The 23,155-nt window shown below is 45.4% G+C and overlaps 1 protein-coding gene across 4 annotated transcripts in view; it reads right to left on the bottom strand.

Annotated features, from left to right (window-relative positions):
* The window catches only part of NTRK3 (neurotrophic receptor tyrosine kinase 3), a 206,220-nt gene that overhangs the window by 41,826 nt on the left and 141,239 nt on the right, over window positions 1–23,155 (bottom strand). The window lies entirely within an intron of this gene.

The raw sequence follows: 23,155 nt of genomic DNA, 5'->3' as shown, positions 1-23,155 counted from the left end.
GCACCTACAGGGGCAGGGAAGTGACTATGGAATATCCACTGACTCTGTGCCATTATTAAATGCCACGAGTTGCTGGGAGAACTTGCTCTCTTCTCAGGATGACACTAAGGGACAGCAAACCTCTGAGCACCTTGCTGGCATCACAGCACCCTATAACTCCTCAGTAATAAAAAGGTTTTGGTTTTTTTTAATGCTTGGAATGAACTGTAGAAGCACTTAGAAATGCAGAGCCACCACAGCATTTTCTGGAGGCACAACACCAAAAACTTCAACTCTATGAACTGTCCTTCAGTGGCGCTTTCCACCACCCTTGAGAACTGTGGCAGCACAGACCACTCCCAGCTTCAGCCTGACAGTCATGGCAGGCCAGTGGAGAGCTGTGCACTCTTCTCCAGTGCTCCATCAGCAAAACCTGATGTATGGCAGGTCTCCTCAAGCAGAGGCATTACATGGAACAGTGCCCTCTTCCCACTACTGTGGGATGTTCATAACCCTGAATCTGTTTGCTCATAAACTGGACCACTTTTGAGCCTTTTCCATCTCTTCCTTGTGCCACAGGAGCTGTAAAGGTGTGTGTCCCTAAGATTAGGGACATTTCCCTTGGGGAACTGCAGATGAAGGAGGTGGAAGTGATTAACTCTGGGTTTCAGACTCCCTGCAGGGACACATCACAATCTGCCACCAGCTCTTGCCACCCAGGCACCCGAGCAGGCATCTGTATCAACCTGAGGGGTCACGTGCCCAACAGCAACACAGGCACCACTGAATGTATCAAAAAGCCAATGGAAGACAAGCATCTTAATGGCTTTCATGCAATTAAGCTTTTCAATTAGGAGTTCAGGGGCAGGTTTATGGAGCTGCCATCTCTGGGCCCTTGGCTTGCTTGGGAAGACGGATGCTTGTGAGATTGCACAAGCAATGGGGCTTGTAATGAACGACACCTCTCTGGGGATTCCCATTGACCTTTCTTAATTGTTCAATAGGCCAAAAACTGTTTCTTACCAATATTAATAATATTAATAACATTAAGGCATAGGTTGGTAGGCACATCCAAAATGACTTTGGTTTTAAACCTGCAGTGGCAGCCAGGGAGAACAAACCACATGTGGACTTTGCCTTCTCCACCTGGTTTAGCTGAGTGTTTAAGGAGTACCTTGAGAAATCTGAGATGTAATGCGTTGAAATGTAAAGTGATGCACTTGGGTGAGGAAACTCCTAATACAAGAAAAGCCCAAACGGCACCAATTTACTTAATAGAGTAGAGGAAAAGGGGTTTATCCTCTTTGTCTTGGCAAGCATTTCTATAGCACTCATCACTACATTACCTTGGTCTTACTGTACTGACAAACCACGTATATGCATTCTTGGTCTCGCAAATGGCAGCATTCAAGAAAGCTGTGAGGAATGATCTTGTAGTAAGAGGAGCCCAAGGATATTTTTAAAAGCTCAGAAATGTAGCAATTACAATTGGATTGTCCCATTTGGTGTGAGATGAAGTTAAAAAGGAAACAGTCTTAGAAAAGCGAGCAATGTTATTTAAGAATTTTTACTCTTCTTATGAGCAACACCATGAGAACTGAGGCAAACCTCTCTTTCTAAACTCTCCACAGTCTTGCCCAAAACTTTAAGCTCCCAATTTTTCCTCCCAACAACATGTTAATAAATTATCTGACATTTCTGAGAGCTGGCATCCAAACTGTGTAATTATGTCTACATTATTAAAATAATATCCCATCTGTCTTCGAGACCAGAATTTACAGCTAGTTGTTAAGAGTCACCTGAAAAGTTTCAGGGAAAATTTATATGAAAAATTAAACGTGGTATTGTGGCAGACAGAGTTGAATTCAAGGAGAAGCAATTTTTTGCAGAAGTGGACTTGTGCAGCACTGTTGGATTTAAAGTTAACTTGGGCGGTTATGAAAATAAAAGGGTCATGAAGTTAAGTAGTTTGACAGCAACCAGACAATCCTAATGTAGAATCAGAAAAGTACATTTGCTGATCACAATTTCTCTCAACTTCAAATAGCCATAAATTTTCCTTCATAGTATTTCAGGCACAAATGGAATAGTAAGTGAGTTATAATAAATTGCTTTTTCACATGCTAGAGGCCCAAAATAGTGAAGTTTAGACCAAATTCTTCTCTTCACGGTGAGATCAGCACTATGATTAATTCTAACCCACTATAAAATGCGGGCTTTAACCATAAAGCAGTGACAAGCCCCTGTGGCGTGACGTGGCCAGCGGCGTCTTTGTGCTCACCTTGCACCTCCGCGCTCGCCCATCCCGGCCGTAACTCATGAGGAAGGCCAAAGAGCCATGAAAGATGCTGTGCTGCAAGGGCACCTCAGAGGTTCATCTGCATAAATCTGTTTACCTCCTCCTGGAGGAAGCCGAGCCCTGTCTGATAAACAGCTGGTGTTTATTTGTTTTAGGCAGGCAGTGCTGTGCTAATCTGTCTTGGCTGTGTTGCAGTCAGCCCTGTAGACAAGGTGTATGCAAACTGCCTCTCCCTTAGTACCACGCTTTTTTTTTTTTCCTCCCCACGTGCCATTAACTTATTAAAAGAAGACAACAAGACAATTCATAAGAAGATCCTGTGCAGAAGCCACAGCAAGACCTGACAGGAAAATAAGCAGAATTGACAGCATGATGCGAACTCATTCAAAGCCGTGTTGTACCTACAGGAGGGGTGTGAGTGCCTGACACTGAAACAATTCCACTTTGCAATGAATATTCCAGTCCTTGTTTTGGGACCATTATGTTTCTTCATGACATAGAAGAAAAGTTGAGCAGATTCCCCACCCTCCTTCTCATCCATCAAGATTTAACACACAGAGAAGGTGTTTCACACTTTTGCTTTCCCTGTTGTTCTGAATAGCCCATTAACCACGTCAGAATGCACGTGAGTTGCAGCTGGTTGGAAATGGCCCATGACTTCCATTCAGTGACAGCAGCACAGGGGTAAGTTAGAGCATTAAGCAAAAGACCCACTTTTACACCTGGCATCCAAAGCAGAAAACTTCCTCTTCTCCAGAAGGGCCAAGGCAGAAGGGTAGCAGCTTTGGATCTGCAAAGGGATCTCTGCCTAACCACCTCTGAACCTTTTGCAGGACACCTGACTTGATCTGTGTTTAAAGTCAATTTAGTCTGAAAAGTGGCTGTCTGAAACCAGAAACTTCTTCCTCCCCATCACTTCCTCCCATGTGTCCTCAGTCATATCTGTTCCTTTCCTTGAGACAAACACCTTCTAGTTTGCTAAACTTTTGAACCCAACACAGCCATGGAATACCGGGGAAAAAGAAAGAGGGAACAAGATTAATTCTTTTCTCATACATCAATCTACCATGTCTCGATGGGTCACTTCTGCGCTGGCCCTTGTGATAGAACCTGGAAAAATCAGAACTTTTCCACTTACATCACTGATTCAATGAGTCTTCTCCCATCTTTTACTCCCATATCACAGAGTCTCTCTATCTTATGGCAAGGTCAAGGCAAAAAGACCCCAACTCAACCTCCAAATTCCAGGCAGAGCACATGGAGCTGGTAATAGTGTGCAATGAAAACACCTTGTTTTGAATAACCACCACTTTTCAATCACATGAGCGGATGTCAGGAAGTTGTACAAGTACATTTCATGAATCTAATTTTCCAATTACTGTCTCATTTCTAAATCAGTCCTGGGCATCAGATGAAGAAGAGATGGGTTCAGTGACAGTGCAAATTCTGCATTTCAAATTCTCATCACAACCAGCATCTTTAAAACCATGGTTTGCTAATACTCTTGAAACCTGGATGCACATGATTGTTTGGACACAGATAACTACAGTAGGAGGAAAATGGACAAATCAGTTTCCAGACAGAATAAACCATGAACAGTGACAGTACTTAAGTTAGAGCAAACTGCAAAACTACTAGTGTTGGATCATTTACACCAGGTCAATTTCAACTGTTTAATTAATTAATTTCAATTAATTTTCTCACATCTTCTTTCAAACTCCCAAACAGCGAGCAGTCTGTCTTCTTGTATTCCTAGTGGGTTTCCTGACCCTTGACTATTAATTCATAGCCTGTAGCTTGGTGGTGGATTAGAGCAAAATTATAACATTTCCCTTTTGCTGCCCTCTTTATCAGGAGATTCCTCTTCTCACCTAGAAAAGACCAATATCAATCTTCTATAAATTTTTCTTCTCCCCCCACATGTGACCCTGTTTTCCTTAAAGGTAGGTAGTTTCCTGTACCTCTGCATCACCAGCTCCACCTTCCATTTGGTTTTTCACGTCATGACATTTCTTCTCTTTTCCTTCTCTATTTTTTTTTTCTCTCTTGCTGTTCAAGCCCTGTTTTAAAATTGACTTATTTTAGATCTGTTTCTAGGGTATCCTCATTCGGGTCTGATCCTGGGCTCTCTGTAGATATGGTCTTGATTTTCATAAGCTTCTAAAGCCTCATTTGCATCGACAGCGCTTTATAAATGATAACAACCATGACATTTTTCAGCAGTGGCTGAGTCATTTGCTGTAACAACTAATTTATGCCAAAGAATTGTCTCTTTCCTTTCTACATAAGTTGTCCACAAATAGGTAGCAAAATCCTCTCTTAGTCAACGTGATTCATTCATTTCTTCCTCGACACTGCTGGAATAACTCTTGTGAATAAATGCTGCACAGCTCCGCCGCTCCACCACAATTAAAATCAAATAAACAAAGCTTGCAACTTACACTGGAAATCTTGTCACCATGACATGTAAGTACCAAGCAGAGAGCCCTTCGTGTCAGGCTGTCAATAGCAGCCTGGATGGGAACCAAAGGTCTCAACGAGTTACCAATGTACCCAACCAGAGCAGAACGCGCGCATCGGGTAGAACCAGATCAAAAAACCCTGCCACTGGAGGGCCGGCAAGGCGTTCTCTCACAGATTTGTCTCTTAGAGAGAGAAGAAGCAGGCTGCAAAGAGCCCGAGTCCCCTTCCTCACCTGATGTAAATCCATCAAAGTCAATGGAAAATATTGATTTCAATCATGGACTGCTGTGAAGTACACATAAACAAAGGGAGGATAAGTCCCACATCATTTTATAAAAAAGAGACATAAAGAGTTTGTTTCTTATTTCTGCCTAGACTCCATGTAGGTAGCCCTTCACTTCTGGTGGCTCCTCTCCCAGCTTTGACATGAGCCACCTCTGGGAAAGGGCCCAGGTACACGTTCCAACAACTCGGCACAGTGCCCAGACACTGGTTCTTTGCCAAGTTCCTCTGTAAGGCACCCTTGAAGGACTTGAACTCAAAAAAGTCATGATTATAAGCACCAAGCAGTTCTGACACAAATCATAGAGATTTATGTAAAGCATATCTGAATCTTTGGGAACTTGGTGGAGCAACCACAGCCTTCAGCTCAGCTGACGATCATACTCCTTCATAAAGACTTTAAGAGAAAGCCATTTTATGTTTCTGCAGTTCTTTCCATTTTCTTACCATCCACTTCATTCCCTGGGAGCAGCAGAAGGCATGAGTGCAGATCCCAGGCGGGAAGGAGGCTTTATTGCTCAGCTGACCCAGCAGACCCAGAGCTAATGCACTACATGCTGCTAAATGGACCTTAGTAAAAAATAACAGGCCTTGACGCATTTAGCTGGACAATCTTGGCTAAAAGAATTATCCAGTTATACCAATCTACACCAGGAGCTAAAGTTCAGTGCAATCGAGCTCAGGAAAACAGGAGAGAAGCAACCTTTGCATGCCAGATCTCCGATGTGTTGACAACACCTGACATCCATCATTTCCAAGCATACCTCTGGCAAACAGGACATCACCAGCTCCTCTGGCTTTTGCTGCCGCAATAGCAGATGGAGAGGAGGCCCTGACCCAAAGCGCTGCCTTTCAGCTTCCAGCTGACTCCAGCCAGCCCTGATCTGAGGGAGAGATGCTGCAGAACAGCCTTCAAGCTCCACAGAGGTGTGTGATTTGCAGCTCACCCAGTGACTGAATTAACATCCTCTGAGCTCCAAAAGCAGCCACATAGAGACCACTGACAACAACAGGGCACATGTAAAGTGCTCTTGGAACTGAAGGGAGATGGAAAGGGAGTTTTTGTGTTGTGTGAGTGGTGTGTGTATAAAAGAGCTGATAGAAAGACAAAGCACAAGCACTCCTTAAACCCACAACTCTTCAGAAGCAACTTCAGAGCCCACCAGGCTCCCTCACTGAAACACCCTGACAACCACCTGGAAGCAGGTACATTACCTGGTGTGACATACTTGTTAAGTCTAAACCCAAATCAAACCAAATTTTTATTTACTTCATGGAAAAAAATCTAAAAAATAGTAAAGTTAGAATGCACTCGGCACTATTCCACAATCACTTTTTAAGCAAAACCTTCTCTCTCACCTTAAACCAACAGACACTCCTATAAAAACAAAGCACAACTTCAAGCCCTTCTCATCCATTTCAGTCCCATAAATCTGAGTGCAAACCACTTAGTAATTATTTTGTGAAGAGAGCACTACAAAGCGTCCCACAGCTACTGGTGCTGAGCAGCCTCAGCCAGGAAGCAAAACACTGCATAGTCCCACAGAACCAAGTTATCCTGGGGAAATCTAAACAGAAGGAGATAAAGCAAGAGGAAGGATCCTGAGCATAACCCCCAGCCTGACAATGACCACAGCGGCAAATGAAAGAACCCTTCAGCGCATCCATGCCTTACACAGCAGCAGAGTCTTGCTTTTGAGTCAGAATCCACCTCCTCCTCTTCCCGCAGATTTACGACTTTCTGGAATTACTCAAGAAAGAGTTCATATCAACAGGAAATTCCCTTGATCCAACAAGGTAAACCTCTTCACCTGAGCTGTTGTCAAAGGTTAAAATATCCTGTAGCATGGAGACCTTGAAGACTTTACCAAAAGAAGCCCAGTGCTCCCAAGGGTCCCTGTGGCTGCCAGGGTTGGGGTGAGGCAGCAGGCAGCTGTAAATGGGTTCCCAGTTGTGCCCCAACCCAGTCTCTGCCTCTGTTTAATCTGCTTGTGCTCAGGACACACGTCAAGATCCTCTCAGGTTAAGACAGTCACTCTGGTCCCCCTTGCTATTGTCACCTGTACACAGCCTGGGGACAGGTTCACCCTGGGCTTGCCAATGTCTCTGCATACACCAGCTCCTCCTCAGCTGGCTCCCAGGGGAACATAGAACATTGCTGATGGGACCAAAACCTTTCTAAGGTTTCCAGGCAAATTCCAGGCAAAAGACTTAAAAACCATCCAATGATTCCCAACATCGTCTGCAGCCTCTCAGTTCCGGGCTGACACAGGCTGGAAGGATAAACTGCATTTCCAGCTTCAGCAGCTTCCGTGCCTTTAGACATCCAGCACCAACTGCTCACTCTGAGGGGACACTCAGGTTCTGCCTTTTGTGCGCAAGGGTTAGCAGATGGCCAGCATCTTCTGAGGGTGAAGACTAAGAATATCAAGACATGGGGAGAGAGGGGAAAGCAGTGGGCTGCAGAGGTTTTTGCACCGGGTGAAATGCCCAAGAACCCCATGACAACGTATCACAAAAGGGATCTTACACAAAGTATCATCCTCACCAACTCACTGATGCACTTCAGCAGCTCTTAAAAACTGGGAGTGGAATTCTTGGCAGGGTGGGAGGAAAAGGGAAAGAGAGAGGAGAAGGGAGTCTTTCTGGTGAGCATGTTTTCTTTCCACCAGCCAGGCCCCTAGGTCCCCTGCTGCCAAAGCACTCAGTATAAAACATTAATTCAATACCACACATTTAATTACACATTATTTGAAAGTGAATTTATTTAACAGAGGAAAACAGTCTTCAGAGATCATCTGCCTCCTTCAGACTCATGAGTCTGCAGGGAGGGGGGCTTGGAGAGGAGATAGGAGGCATAATGGTTTGTTTTACATCAGCAGCTATTGCTGTTCAGTTCACCCCGTCAAAAGAGGAGATTTTAAGGAGATAGAGTTGTGTTTTGCAACAACTTACCAGCTGATTTGATTTTCCAGCTAGCTTTCTCTTGATTGGAAAGCGCTGCTGCAGACAGATACCACTTGTCTCTCTGTTTTGTTATTTTTCCAAGGGAAAGGAAGGATTACTGGTGGAGGGTTGGAGGGGGATTGGCTGCCCCTCAAGGGACCATGTGATAGTCAGATTCCAGTCTTAAAGCTTTACCAACGCAGTAATCAGACACTCAACAACATCCTACTGCCGAGATGGATAATCACAAGAAAGCGGAAAGTGACAAGGTCTCAGCAGCAGCCTGGCAGCTTGGAGAATGTCTCCCAGCAGGAGCACAGAGGTTTACCTTCCACCCTCGAGTAGCAGGGGCTCAGGGCTGTGGACTGGGAGCTGACTGCACAGCCCTGCCTGCTGCAGCAGTGCCAGGAGCCCAGCAGAACCTGCTTTCAGCAGCCTCGAGCTTCTCCTTTCCCCAGCCAGTGCTCCACTGCAGGGATGGCAGCAGGCTCCAGTGCCTCACCTTTCCCCAGCCAGTGCTCCACTGCAGGGATGGCAGCAGGCTCCAGTGCCTCACCTTTCCCCAGCCAGTGCTCCACTGCAGGGATGGCAGCAGGCTCCAGTGCCTCACCTTTCCCCAGCCAGTGCTCCACTGCAGGGATGGCAGCAGGCTCCAGTGCCTCACCTTTCCCCAGCCAGTGCTCCACTGCAGGGATGGCAGCAGGCTCCAGTGCCTCACCTTTCCCCAGCCAGTGCTCCACTGCAGGGATGGCAGCAGGCTCCAGTGCCTCACCTTTCCCCAGCCAGTGCTCCACTGCAGGGATGGCAGCAGGCTCCAGTGCCTCACCTTTCCCCAGCCAGTGCTCCACTGCAGGGATGGCAGCAGACTGCTGGGCCCCTCCAAGGCTGGCCTGCTGCAGGGCCAGAAATGAGTTCCTGGGTCCTTTGAAGGAAGGAATTTGCCTTCCTCAGCCCAAGCTTTGGCCTTTGCTGTCCTCTGGCACCTCCACAGTGTCCCAGCAGAGAGATGCCACACAGGCCTGGCTTAACTGGTGCCACATGAGCCTTTCTCCCAGCCCTCATCCCTGAACTGACTCTTCTTCACGCTCCTTAATTTGGGAGCAGCACTGAAAATCTCCCTCATTTATGCAATAGCCTTGATTAGACTACATTCTCCCTCACCCCAAGCAGACACAAAAGTGCACCAGGCACTGGCATTGGGCCACCACCACTGCTCCCCCCAAAAGGTACCAACAGAGCTCAGCCCCCCAGTACTGACCCCCCACAGCAGGACGTGTCTCTGACAGACATCCCATGGTCAATCTTTGCCATTTTTGGCCTCAGCAGTCAGATCTTGTTGGTGTCATTGCCGTCCCAGCCATCAAACCTCAGTGCCATGCTGCAGTGTGCTTGCACACCCATGCAGATATTGCAGCACAGGGTTCAGGTCAGAGTGTTAAGTTTTCCTTATAATTTTGACTATTTAGGGGGGTTTGATATGACTGTTTCGATATTGTTCAGTTGCTGCTCTGATCACAGCTTGAAGCATCTAGCCCACACCACAATAAATAAAAAAATCCAGATACATTGAATATGTTCTGGAAAATATATGACTATTAGAAGGGTGGCACTAAAGAAAGAGGTATGGTTTGCAAGTGGTTCAGACTAAAACTGTGATCCCCATTGCCCATTGCAAAGTCCAGAACAAGAACTAACCCCAAAGCGGGGTGCAAAATGAAGGAGTATTTTTAGACAAAGTGCAGTTTCCTCCAGATGTGGAAGTGCATAAAGATTTTTAGAAAAATCTGTTGTGACGGAATTCCTGGACTGTCTGAAAGCAGAAAATTTAGTGAAAGGGCCTTGTGTTCTTCATTTTCCAGCTAGAGTTCCAGGCAGTGGAAGTGCTTCTGATTGTTGCCGTCCTCATCATCATCACAAAGAAAAAAAGGAAAAGGAATTCTTTTCCCTTTTGAAATAACTATAACATCATCTCTTTTTTTTTTTTTTTTTTTCTCCTTGTGTCTGTAAACTCCAGGTAGTAATATCATTTCTTGCCCCATGCCCAGTCATTTTCCCAGCACCAACTTTGCTCAGTGGTCGTTAAAAGAGTAGCTAATGCAGCCAAACCCATGGAACAAGAAAATTCCAGAAGTGAGGCCATATGGAGCAAAAACATGAGGTGTTGAAAGACAGATCTCAGGCTCAAGTTATGATTTCATTAGAAAGTTTCTCTCTAGTTTGCCCAATTTCCATCTCTCCTTTCTATTTCCATCTCTCCTTCCTTCCCACCTCCTCCAACTCCCTTTCTTGCAGGATGGACACGGGAGCTGTTCTTATGTCTGTGGCTTGATGAGGTGTTCCCTCAGATTCACGTTTTCCTAACACCCTAAATGGACCTTGCTCCATCTTTGTTTCTGCCTGAGGTTTCCTTAGGTTTCTCCCTGCTTGTTCTCCCTGCACATCCCTTTTTTCCATCTCACCAACTCCTCCTGCAGAAGGAAACCCCTGAAGGAGGAGTAATGTGAGACTGCTCTGCCTGCTGGGCTCTAAAATTACTGTGGTTTGGGTGATTTAGGCTATTGTTAAGAGGAAGCAAATTATGCAGAGAGGGATAAAGAGGAGGAGGATCATACAAAGGAATTACTAATCTGATGGGGAGAGCAGCTGGTCCCCATTTAACCTTCCAGGTCTGTGCATGATTATGCTCCTTTGGCCTGTGCCTGTGTTACAAGAATGAATTTTGTGCTGGTGCTCCTATGAGGCTGCACACCAAGAGAAATCCACTTTTCCTCCAAGGTTCCCCTTGCTGTAGGGGAAGGAAAAAAAAAAAAAAAAAAAAAAAGTAACAGCAGAGCAGCTCTAGATGAGAGAAAGGAGCCCACCAGCAGCCTGGATCCATCCTGCAGAAGAGGATCCCTAAAGGCAGCAACTCAGCCGTGCATCGATTCCAAAGCTGTTTCATGGTGGGATCCAACTCGTTTCCCAGGCTGTGCAGAGGCACTGGCCAGCCAGCACCACCCTCCTTTTCTTGGCAGAAACAAATCTCTTTGACCAGTGAGAGGTGAAGCAGAAATAGGTCTCCTTGGGTTGGGCTCTGAAAATCCCTCATCACCAGGAGGTCAGCACTGTTTAAGGAACCACATGCTGTTGTTAGAGCAACCTCTCCTGATGGCACTGCTTGACTGTGTCCCTGCTGCCTCCTGCCCTAATTGTGGTTATAAAGGAGAATCCATCTTGGGTTATTGTCTCTGACACTCCCAGCACGGGGAGAACACAGGGTGATAAAACTATAGGTATTTGCCCATTTCTCTGTCTGTCATCCTTCAGCAATGTTTCACACCATTATGAGCCAGATGGTTGGGGTGAATTTTCACAAAATCCAGCATAAATTTCGATGAGTACAAGAAGGGAAAAAAAAAAAAGAATCACAGAGTTTTCTCCTGTGGCCAAACATCAGTGTCTGCACCAGAGGAAATATACCCAGTTAATTCTTCTTAAAGGCTCTGGTGAGACCCAAGAAAACATTCTGCAGTGCTGGTAGTCTCAGAAGACATGATTAATTGCAGATGGTGAAAAGGTGCATGTTCAGCTTTAACTGAACTCTTTTTGAAGACTGGATGATTGTTAAGCTGATATTCAATGCACTTGGGGAAGGCAACCTCTGAGGATCATTAGCTACAAAACCAAGATTTTATATATATATATATACTTTATATATATATATCATCATATATATATGATAATATGACTTAACATCTTAAATTTGAATGTGTATTATGAAGTTTTACAGTAAGAAAATGCTGCTAGTGGAAAGGACCAAAATCAGCAAGATTTCTGGGGTAGGTGGAAAAGAGTAATACTGGTTTTCAATTACCTGAGGATGCAGAGGCATAAAAAGAACCTCCCAAAGCTGTCAACAGCAATTTGTAGATGAATACATGTGGGTGCTGCTGCAGAGCACTGAGTGGGATATAACGGTGGAAAGATCTTCAGTACCTTTCGCTGTTTCTCCTCACTAGCGTAGGACAGGTTGCATTTCATCCAAAAATACCTTGAACAAGACTATGTATGTTGCTTTCTTGAACTGCCTTAATTGAAGGGCCAACATCAGATGTTGGGATGGTAACATGGCAAAATGAGAGGCCACTAATCCAATCCGTCAATCTCCCTACAAATCCTGTCTCCTTATTGCAATCTGAGCTTGGAAAATGACCCCAAATTCAGCTTGTATTGAAAAGGTCACCTTGAAGTCCTTTCTTTATCAATCAAGAGTTTAAATCAAGTCTCTTAACCTTTTCCCAGGGCAGAGATTTTTTAAGGAGGTAGTGGGAAAACCTATCCAGATCAATATCTGAGTGCATATGAGTACCCAGAGTTCAAAACTTCACTCAGACTTCCTGCATTCACACAGCCAGGCTGCAATTCTCCTGCAAACAGAGCTCACATGAAGTCATATAAGGTTTCCAAACTAGAAACTGGAATTGTAGAGAGAGAAGAAAAAAAAAAAAAAAAAAAAAAAAAAAAAAAAAAAAAAAAAAAAAAAAAAAAAAAAAAAAAAAAAAACCTGAAGGAATTAATAATAACCAAGCTGTTAAAAATCACATCTTCATTTCTGGAAGGAGTTCAATCTTTTTGAAAAATTGAAGGAGAACAAGGAGAACAAAAAAATTTCCATGCTGCCCAGTTTGCCTCATTTATCCTTTCTTAATGGATAGTGCTGTTTCTCTGTGCATAACTTGCAGTGTCTTTCTCTCTGCTTCTCTTCTCTCTCTAGGGATTCCTCTCTCAAACACATCCGAAATCAGGAGAGGCTCAGGGTGTGTTTGGGATCTTGAGCACAGTCAGTGCTGATGAAAAATCTCTCAGTCCATGTTGCTACAGCAGGAAGGACTCTGGTTCCTGCCTTCAGCATTTTCCTCAAGATCATTAGCAGACATCAAGAAAAACACAGGTGATTAACAGTGACTTCCAGAACACATTACTTTGTATCTCTTTCCAATTGGAAACACTTTTAGCAACAGCTCTTTTCTGTCTCTTGCTCTTAGGGCAGATTTCTACAGGAGTTCTTTCTTTTGTCGATGCATTTGTCAATGTTTCTACCCCTATTCGTTTATTTCAGATGCTGGTCCTTGTCACATAATTGTGGAACATCTCAGTGTACCATATCCACTGAATTTCCCTCACATATAGTGGCAGTGAGCTCCTCAGGAAATGACAACAGATTAGTTGAGTGTGACCTCACTTCTTCAAGCCATATTAGTTTGGCCTTCACAGAGCATTGCTTTCCAGGTGTTGTCCCACAACATCCTTTAAAGCTTAAGAAGATTCCCAAGAATTTCCCAGAGCAAAACCAAGCTCACTGCTCTGTCTCTCATCCCCATTGTGTCCACCACTTTCCAACTCTCATCCATCTGCCCAATTTTAAGCAGGCAAATTAAAATTTGCAAGCAAGCAAAGAGCTTGGCAAGTTGTGTGCATGCCCTCAGGATGTGCTCTCCACCTGAAGAGGATGCTCACCTGGTCCCCTGCCCTTGAACAGCTGATCACTGATATGAACTCTTCATCCCCCATAAAGTTGAATGCAATTTTGGCAGATGAAAAATATTTAATAGTCCTTCTCTCCTCTTATCACTGACTCCGGCTGGCTTTTGTTCTGTCATCAGTGTAAATTCTCCATGTATCACCCTCAAGATAAACACTTTCTCCTTCATGTCATCTGTACCACTATCCACTGTTTTCCTTAAAATTTCAAACCTCTCCTTGACGTGAGGCCAGTTTTGTTGTCTGTGAGGCAGACAGAGGGTGCAGAAGGACTTTCCTGCCTGAAATACACCCTCAGCATCTGTATGGCTGCTGCTTCCCTTTCCCCTGCTTTCTCCTGCATTCTTCTTCCTCCCCTGTCCTTTCATTGTGATACTTCAACAGTGCCCCATTATGGTCTCAGTCTCTTGATTAGCCAGCCTGGTGTACGTCAGTCTCGTCATCCTGCCTTTTATTATCCTTATTTTTACTGGATTGAAGGTTTAGGGCAGCCTTCCCAACTGTGTCTGAAAGACCTGCATTAAAGCCCAGCCAGGTTTCTTCCACTCATTTCGCATTCCCTGTAAGCCAGCTCTCTGAAAGGCCACTGGTTTTGTGTGGCTGCCCTTTCTTCAGACCCTCCTCAGCACTTCAGCTCCACGGGGAATATAATCACTTCCATTTCAAGTGTATTTATTACACTTGCTCAATTTCCTTTAATCTGTCATTTCTCCTTCACCTCCCCCCACGATTTATTTCTTTTCACCGAGCTGTGAGTGCACTGAGGAGGTTTTTACCTCTGACCCTCGCTGCCTGCTCCAGCCCATCCCTGCACTGGCTCACTCTGGGTGCCTTGTGCACAGATTATTGCTCGTTACCGTGTGGCTTAATGAATGTGCTGCGCCCTTTGCAAACAAATGCCTGTGTCACAGACAGCAGTTCCCACTGCTGACCCCTCAGAACTAATTGAGGCAGAGGAGACCACACTTTCAGGCACAAATTGCCTGTATCATCATCATCACTGAGAAGGAAAGAGACGGAGAAACTCTCCAAGGTCTGTCTGAGAGAAGGAAACCTTAACAACAGAGTGCCCATGTCTGCCTGAGTCTTGTAAAACAACATATTTCTGGGCAAGGAGAACAATGTTTTTATGTAGGGGATGCATGTCCCTCCAGTGACAAGGCTGAGTGCAAAACCACAAGCATCCCTTCAGAGCTGGAGCTGTGAGAGCCAGAGAAGCCCCAGCTGACATGAAAACCATCAACATGCCTCGCTGTATGTGAAGCTGTGTGAGCACGCACACCGCCCGAGGTTTAATTGGTGTATTAATGTATTAAAGCACTGACACAAACAAACAGGGACTGCCTTCATAAGCTACAAAATCCTTGAGTACATTGTAATTAGCTGGGCTTGTTAAACCACTTAATAAGCAATAGATAGCATGTGTCTGATGCCCTGCGTCTTGGCTCAGAGGGAAAGACAGGCAATTGCTTAAATCTGAAATGTGTTCAGTTCTCAGGTGATTCCTAAGAGCTGTTCCCCTGACACAGGGAACTTCTGCCCAGGGCAAACACAGCTGAGACCAGCACCAGGGTCACCCAATACAGAACCTACTCTTCCCCTTGTGTCCTCTTCCCACCAGGCAGCCCCCAGGTTCCATCAAGGAAAGGCAGGAAGGGCTAGCACTGGGAACCAGCAAGTCATCACCAGGATTCATGCTGTGATCACCCCTTTCCCACTCCCTGAAGAGTCCCAAGGAAGGGGAAAAGTCAGCAGGGATACAGCCAAACCAAGCAAGACAACTGTAGAGTTACCCAGCATCCCTGAATGCAAATGGGCAGGCAGTGCTTTAATTTTATCCCAGATCCCAGCTTATTCCCACAGTGCTAACATCCGTCCATGTGCCCCTGTGCAGTCCAGCTGGCCATCCAGCTCCAAATTTAACTTTCCCCAGCACATCACCACGCACAACTGCAGCTTTCCGAGAGCGAGCAGAGAAGCTCCCTTAAACACCGCCTCCACCCAAGTCCACCACAGGGATTTGCAGCTCTGCAGCTATTCCTAGATCCCAACTGGATTCTTCTTTTCATCTTTGTTCTGCCTCCTATTCTAGTGCTGAACCCCAGGCCTGCTGCCTTGGAGCTTCCTCCAAATGCTGCATTCATCCATTTTTAAAGGTGACCTTCCAACTTTAAAGGAAGTTAGCAAGCTTCACTGTCTTCATTTGCCCTCTTCTTCTTTTCAACCTGCTCTTTATTATGAATTAAAAAGGGGCCTGAAAGGTTTTCTCTATTAAAAAATAAAAGCTTTAGAAAGAGCACATTTCCAAATAATTTCTCTCCCAGTTTTTGCAGCAAACATCTTGCATGTCGTGATGTTTTCTTGCTGCAAACTACCAGCTGCCAGCCCTGACGCTCTGATTCAGCCACTTACCTGACCTTGTGCGTTCCTGTCACCCCACCCCACCATTGGCCACTCTCTCCCTAGTTCCATCACTGCTGTTTGGAAAAGTAGAGCCCTGAAAGGTTCTGGGTGAAAAACAACTTTTGAGTGAGCAGAGTTAAAAGTGGGGTTATTTTTAGCTTGGACAATACAGGATACGTAGGCTGGACTGTGACCTCATAAGCTCTTGTGCTAGCATGAATGAAGGGCAGCAAATAAAGGAAGTTCCCTTTATTTCACCTTACTGCCAAAAGTGCATTTTACAAGCCCTGGGGCTGTATAGCTGTGGGGAGGGAAGGTGTCTTGAGCCCTGAGCAATAAGATTACTCTTGCCAATGAATTGGTGACAGTAATTTAAAAGGAGATAGCAAAGCAATATTAGAGTTTCCTGCTGCTGTGGTACAACATTTTGCCATTTAATCAGGACAAGCAGAACATGAATTTTTACTGTAATACAACTGATACAGGACAGAAAATCATGAATTTATCAATCCAACTTCCAGCCCTTCTCTTAGATTACAGAATCAAACAAAAACAGCAAAGAACAAAGAAAATAAACCTCTTCCTCCCTTTCCCTTCTTTTGGCTGTGAGTTCTGCTGCTATCCAGACAGGTTGAGTTGGCTGTTTCTTTTTGCCAAGAGGACAAATCGCCACCGTACAACCAGACTCTGGATTTAATCATCAGCATTTGCTTCCATCCAAGAAACCAGAGACATTTCCTGAGCTAAGGACATCTGCCTGCCAGGCATGAGGCTCACACCCACAAACACATTTCATGCTAACCACCGAGTGGCCACAAGCGAACAGGAGCCCTTATTCACAGCTGGCTTGTGCCACACCAAGCCTGGAAGTGCCTGGCTCAGTCAGAAAACACCCAGCCTCCCTTCCCAAACTGTTCAATAATCCCTACCTGACACTTTGCCAGACTAAGTGTTAATCCTTAAACCCTGCTTGATCCCATAGCATCCCTAGGACTCTTTCATTCTCTTTCCAAGCCAACATGTCTATGCTTTTCCTGACAGCCTCACTGTGCTCTCACATGCTCAATAAGAAGAGCTTTCAGCTCTTCAAAAGCCAACCATCAAGTTGCACAACAAGGGAAGGAGCTGATTATGCTCTTCCTACAATTATCTACTGAAAGAAAGTAGGTGAGTAGTTCAGATTTTTAGGAGAAAAAGAGGGCTTCCCAAAGCAAAGACAAGGTTTCAAGGAGGTACTGCCAGGTCAAGTTTGAGTACCATACATAATGGAACGCTGCTTGCTTTGTCTCCCAGCCTCAGACTTTCCTTGGCTCTGATGCTCAGTTTTATCTTTGGGCTATGAATGATTCATGGAGCCTTAAAATATATATAATCTATATCTCCTAGAACAAAGAGGGTTTTAAGGGAGTGAGGAGCAGCATGTGTTCTGCCTGCACTTGGGTATGCATGTCCCTTGGGAAAGGACCCTGTGCCTCCCTGTTTCTTCCCAAACCCAAGCAGCTGTACTGAGCTTGCAGCTGAGCTCTGTGAGAGACCCCAGCTCAGCCCCTATGACACAGGGATGTGCTGCTGAGGGTCTCCAGAGTTGCTGTCTGGAATCACACCCAGCTCAGAGCCAGGCTGTTCTCATCCATTGCTGGCAGTCCCAGTGCATGGACACCGTCAGTGGGACTGTGGGGCACTTAAATCATTTATACAGAGTTGCAGATAGGGAAGCTGCGGCAAAAACTTACCTCCATGTCACAGCCTAATCCCCTCGAGGCTTGACCATCCTGACCTCCAGTCCTCTGCCTTGGGCTGTGGATAGCATTTAATGAGTGTGTTTCTTCCCTTGGAAATCCAGCACCACCTTTCCATCATGAACATTTGATTCCCTACTACACATACAAAGAGAAATATACACACCCTCCTGCATCATGATCAGCGAGCACCTACTTACTTCTCCAGACAAGGACACCAATTTGGACAACTCCAAGGATGTTATGCCAAAGGCATTTCCTTTCCAGCTGAAGAGATGACCATCCTCTGGTTTCTTGTTCAGGAACCTAAGCATGGGGCTGGGTGAGATCTGGTGAAAGCTCCAACCAGTGGGGACCTGTTCTTACTCAGACAGGAGCACATGGAAATGAGAGGTGGGGAGGTTTCAGAGAGGGAGGGCTGGAGTCCTCAGTGGCTGGGGTCCAGCAAGATGGGGATGCCTCCCTCCCTGTGCTGGCACACCAACAGCCCAGCTGGGTGACAGACTGAGCATCACAGTGCTATAAACTGAAGGCACAGACATGCCCCAGAGGGTTCAACCAGCTGTTCAAGGCATCATCCAAATAGATTCCTGTGCAGCCCTTTGATTTCAGTGGCCTTTTTGAAACAAAGAGCCATGTTTCAGTCTGTGCTGAATCTACAGATCAAGATCACCACATTTCCTTGTTCTTTGAGTCTTAGAGAGCTTCCTTAGATGGGGCATTGTCAATCCTTACCTATCTGGGTGTATATGACAATATATTTTATGCTCAGGAGTCTTCTTTGTTTTCTAAGGATGACTCTGTCTTTTTCGTGAGATATATTCGCCTTCCCTTGTGAGATTGTTACTGATATCATTATGCCTTTGGTTTTGTTTTTTCGAGGTTCATGCCAACATCACTGAATCCAGAGAAGGAAATTTGGCAAAACACGAGATGCTTCACATATAACAGCCATGCAAGGAAGCTTAAGGACCTACAGAGAATGTTACCCAACTCCCAAGAGTCCACTGCGAGGTTAACAGGATTAAACTGAGCTCAGTCTAGTCACAGGATGATACTTTCATCCAAGATACACTGGCAGGGATTTTGTTACCTTCTTCTGAAGCCATGGCTATAAGATCTGTTGGAACTGAGCGGCAAGCATGTCATATGGCTGCAAATAAAGGTGTTCTCTCTGTGTTGGATACCCTGTGGCTCTGGCACACCACAGTCTTTTTTCTTTTTTTTGCTGATTGCTAATGAAAACGAGAGATGCCACTATCATCAAGTAGCCACCCTTGCAGCTCAGTGCTCTCAAGTTTTCTAAAGGAGGCAGCAGCTATGCCAAACACCTCCCACAGCTCGGCCATACCTGCTGGTATTCTGGCTGCATCCTCTCTTGCCACGCCTGACCCGGGTGGTCAAACAGGAGCAGCCGTGGGCGTTAACCCTGGGCTTCTGCAGCACTTGGCTCTTCTGGTTTTCCACTCCCACACAGTGCCAGGCCTGCAGCGCTTCCAGCCAGAAGAGCCCCTGCTTTCTGCTGAGAGGGACTGACAGTTTCCCACTGGTACTGTCTAATGCAGTCAGTTATCATTGATGCATTTAGAGCAGATCCATCAAAATAATTCCTGCTAGAGGTCTGAATCCAGCACATCACACACAATAGCTCCCTAGAAGGAGAAAAATAACACTTACCTGTCTTTAAGTGAGGCCCTTCTCAGCTGACTGCAATGTCTGTACGTGGTGAGATGTGGTGGCTTTGGGGGACTCGTACATCTGGAGCTGTTCCAGCAGTGCTGAGCATGTGACTGGAGCTTAAACACTTAAACTTCCAAACCCTTTGGGACCACCCAATAAACAAATGTATCCAGGAAGCACAAAGCAAACCTGCAGCCACCTTCAGAAGCCTACAGGGGGCTGGACCAGGCACTATCAAGGAAGAAGTGACCATGCACAATTGCTCCTATCACCCCCACATATTGCCTGACATTGATGCAGCAAACCCCAAATGCTCTGTTGATCCAGAATATCTCTAAAATTGACAGGCAACAGGGCCTCATGAAGAAACCTGAGCAGAGGTATGACTCTCCAGCCTGGCAAGACGAGCTCACATCAGTGATGTTTGAAATGTGCATTAGCATGGTGTCACTGTACACGCCTGGCAGTGGCTCCAGGGACTGAATTCTGGCAGGTCCAGGCCTTGGATACATCAGCTTGCAAGACCAGGAGCTCTTTCTCTCTTGTATCAGATGTTGCAATATATTCCACCACCTCACCAGCCTAGCCCATGGACTGCAAGCATCCCTTCCTCCCTCTCCCAATTATCTTAATAAACAGCCTGGACACATCTATGACTCACTTAAAATGATGACCTGGCCAAGATAATTTTATTCAGACGTCTTGGCAGTTTTTACTGAGCCTAATGTAGCTCCAGTCTGGCTCTTCCTGACTCTCATGAATGAGCCTGACCTCCAGCAGTGGCTGCTCTGTCATCAGTGGATGGAAACCCACACACAGGTCAGACACAGGCTGCTCCCAGAATTCAGACTGGAGCCAGGAAAGCTACTTGCTCCGAAAACAAGCTCTTAACTGTTCCAAAGGCCCAGGCAATGACAGTTTTTCTTGCCTGCAGAAAGACCTGTTGGGATGGTACTGATCCCAACATATGAAAAAGAAACATGGGGTTAGGGACAAACCCAAATAATAGATGATTGAGCCTCTGAAACCTTCACTCACCCAACCCGAGAGCAAAACCAACACCCATCACACAACATTAATATTTGAAGCAAAATTTTGGAGAAAAAAGGCCAAATGCTCTGAAATAATAAACAAATGCTTACAGAAAGTCAACTTCTCTGCAGGAATCAGGCACAGATCACAAATGAGTCACTAACAGCAGAGCAAATCATTTAACCAGCGCTTAGAACAAATCTCTCCACTCTGAACAACCAAAATTTATTCCTGCTGATTAGTCAGCAGTTACACTCACAAGTTCAAAATAATACCAAAATTCAAATGGAGCTGTCTTGCAGTTGCACTCTGCTTTACTGCTGGAGAAACTATCATCTTCTCTTTGGGAAGGAATCCTCCTGCAGTTATTTACTGATGTGTGGGTTGGGATTTATTCTAGCTCTGTGGCTTCAGACCACATGCTGGCACCACCAAGGAGCCTGCCTCTCTTAAGTAAAGCAGTGGGGACAACAGCAAAAGATAAAGACAAGGCAAAATGCACCACAACAGCAGAAGATGCATTCTTGCTTCCCCAGGTAAAGCATCTTTTCTATCTATGAGCGGGCAGGTCTCCCATCAGACTACACCCACACCTTTAAAGCAGCTGTATGCACAGTTTGTTAAATTTTCTTCCATCTGCTTGGGCTATGCAGGCACTGGCAAATGCATGGTTAATATGGACACTTTCACTCATTGCACAAAGAGCAGCAGAATTGCTTCTGAACGTTAAGGAAAAAAATGAAATCACTCAGCATTGATTTCATGTGTTCTCTCTTGCTGCTGCTCCTCCAAACTCGTGGGTTTTAGCTTTACTACTGTGTCTATGCCTCTTTATCCTCTGCTAATGCCAGGCTTAACCCTTAGGATCTGCAGCTTGTTCTGGGTACAAATCAGAGCAGAGCAATGATGCACTGCTGCAGTCTGCTGAATCAGCAGAAGCAGCTTCCTCTGACTCCCCATGGTTGCCAGGAATTCCCTGGACAGCAGGACGCAGATACAGGGAAAGAACAAAGACCTGATGGTAGAAAGAAACACCAAACCACCTTCAAAACAAGCTCAAGCCTCTTGGGAGAGAAGGCATGACTCCTCAAATGCATATCTAAATAAACAAAAGAGCAGCAAAGAACATCAGGACTCAGTGCAATGTGGATAAACAGCTGTGGAAACTCGATATACCTCAGTCATGACCAACAGCATCCCACACATCAGACACTGCCCTGCAGCAAGTCTCAGCCCAAGGTCCCACACCATGATTCTACTCTGAAGAGAGCTACAGTGCCAGAAACACACTGTGCCCATAGTGTTCCCTCCAAGCAGGAACTAAAAGAAACATGACTCCACCTTTTTAGAGTCAAAGTACAATGAGCCAAAATTTTGTTTCTCTGCTTATTCACACACAAGCTCCACACTCTACAAGATCTGAGGAGGCAAGGTTGTGATGTTCAGGAGGAATTGATCATTCCTGCTAGAGGTCTGCTGGCCTCATCCTACCAAAGCAACATCCCAAGCTCCTTTAGTAATAACTCTTCATTTGAAGAGTCATCTGAAGCCAGAGTGGGGAGAGAGAGCAGCACAGTGTTACCAACTCATGGTCCAGCTGTCACGAAGAGCATGGAGCTTTCACCTGAGTACATCAGACAACAGAGACAACCAGGAAGGGAGAACAAGAAGAAACAAGTGCCCAACCCCTCTGTGATGCCTGTCAGAGCCCATAGTTAAACCATCTCCTTTTTACCTGACAGCATCAAAAATATTGTGGGAACTCATAGGTAAGAAGTCAGTTGCCCTGAAAAACAAAGCAAAGTGAACCAAAGCTGACCATAGCAGCAGCCTGAGTAACTGACTAATCAACCACTGTTTGCAATGTTTCTGTGCTGTGAAATCTGATAACAGACCCTGCAGTAGTGGAGAAAGAAAGACAGAGCTTCCAAATCCCATGTTTGTTTCTCACACCTCAGAAAGGAAAAGGAAACAGGGATGGAATCCAATGCAGCTCAGCTGCTCATCCCTTGTGTAAGGTTATGTTAGGAGAAAACATTTGTCTTGGGCACTGCAGACATTCCTGGAAAGGTTAAGGTCTCAGCTATCACATAATCCTGTGAACCACAGCACCCCATTACTCCTAGAGACACACTCATTAGAAGGGAAGGTCATGGGGAAATTCACTCACAGCATCATTTTGAGACTTTTGCTTGAAAGTCATGCCAGGAAGTTATAGGAACAGAAGGATGCTGGAAAACATGTTTTTAATTTGCTCATCAAAACTCTCACCAAGTTTTCTAAGAGGGTTTCAGCACCATCCACCAATGTGTGCTCAAACACACCCCCGTCCTCATGCCCACTGTCACCTGCAGGTTGGCACAGCAGCTTTTAGTCACATTAGTGACATCTCCTGTTAACAATTCTAAGACACAACTACTAAGACACACCCCCATGCCAAGTCCCACACACTGCAGAATGGTTCTTCTCTTCCCCTGGAGCATCCAACAACCTGGACATGAGTTTCTAACGAGGAATCTGAGTACGGTGCTACCTGTACCCCACTGTCTCTACAGAAAACACTCCCTTGATAGCTGAAAATGAAGTTAATTGTTCCTAAGGAGGGGACAACAATCCAACATCCAACAGCCAAATTTGCTGGTTTTTGTCAATTTGCACAGCCAAGAAAAGAGACCCGAAGCAACAGCATACCCTGAAACAAAAGCACCGCAGCCAGAACAATCTTTTACTGTCAAGTTCCTTGAGAGATAAGGCTTCTAATAAAGCTTTTCCCACTAACTATAGAAACTTGTCTTGGCAAATCCTGACACAA

The sequence above is a fragment of the Hirundo rustica genome, chromosome 13 (assembly GCF_015227805.2).
Source record: "Hirundo rustica isolate bHirRus1 chromosome 13, bHirRus1.pri.v3, whole genome shotgun sequence".
Lineage (NCBI taxonomy): Eukaryota > Metazoa > Chordata > Aves > Passeriformes > Hirundinidae > Hirundo > Hirundo rustica.
This window is presented reverse-complemented; position numbering and strand designations above follow the sequence as displayed.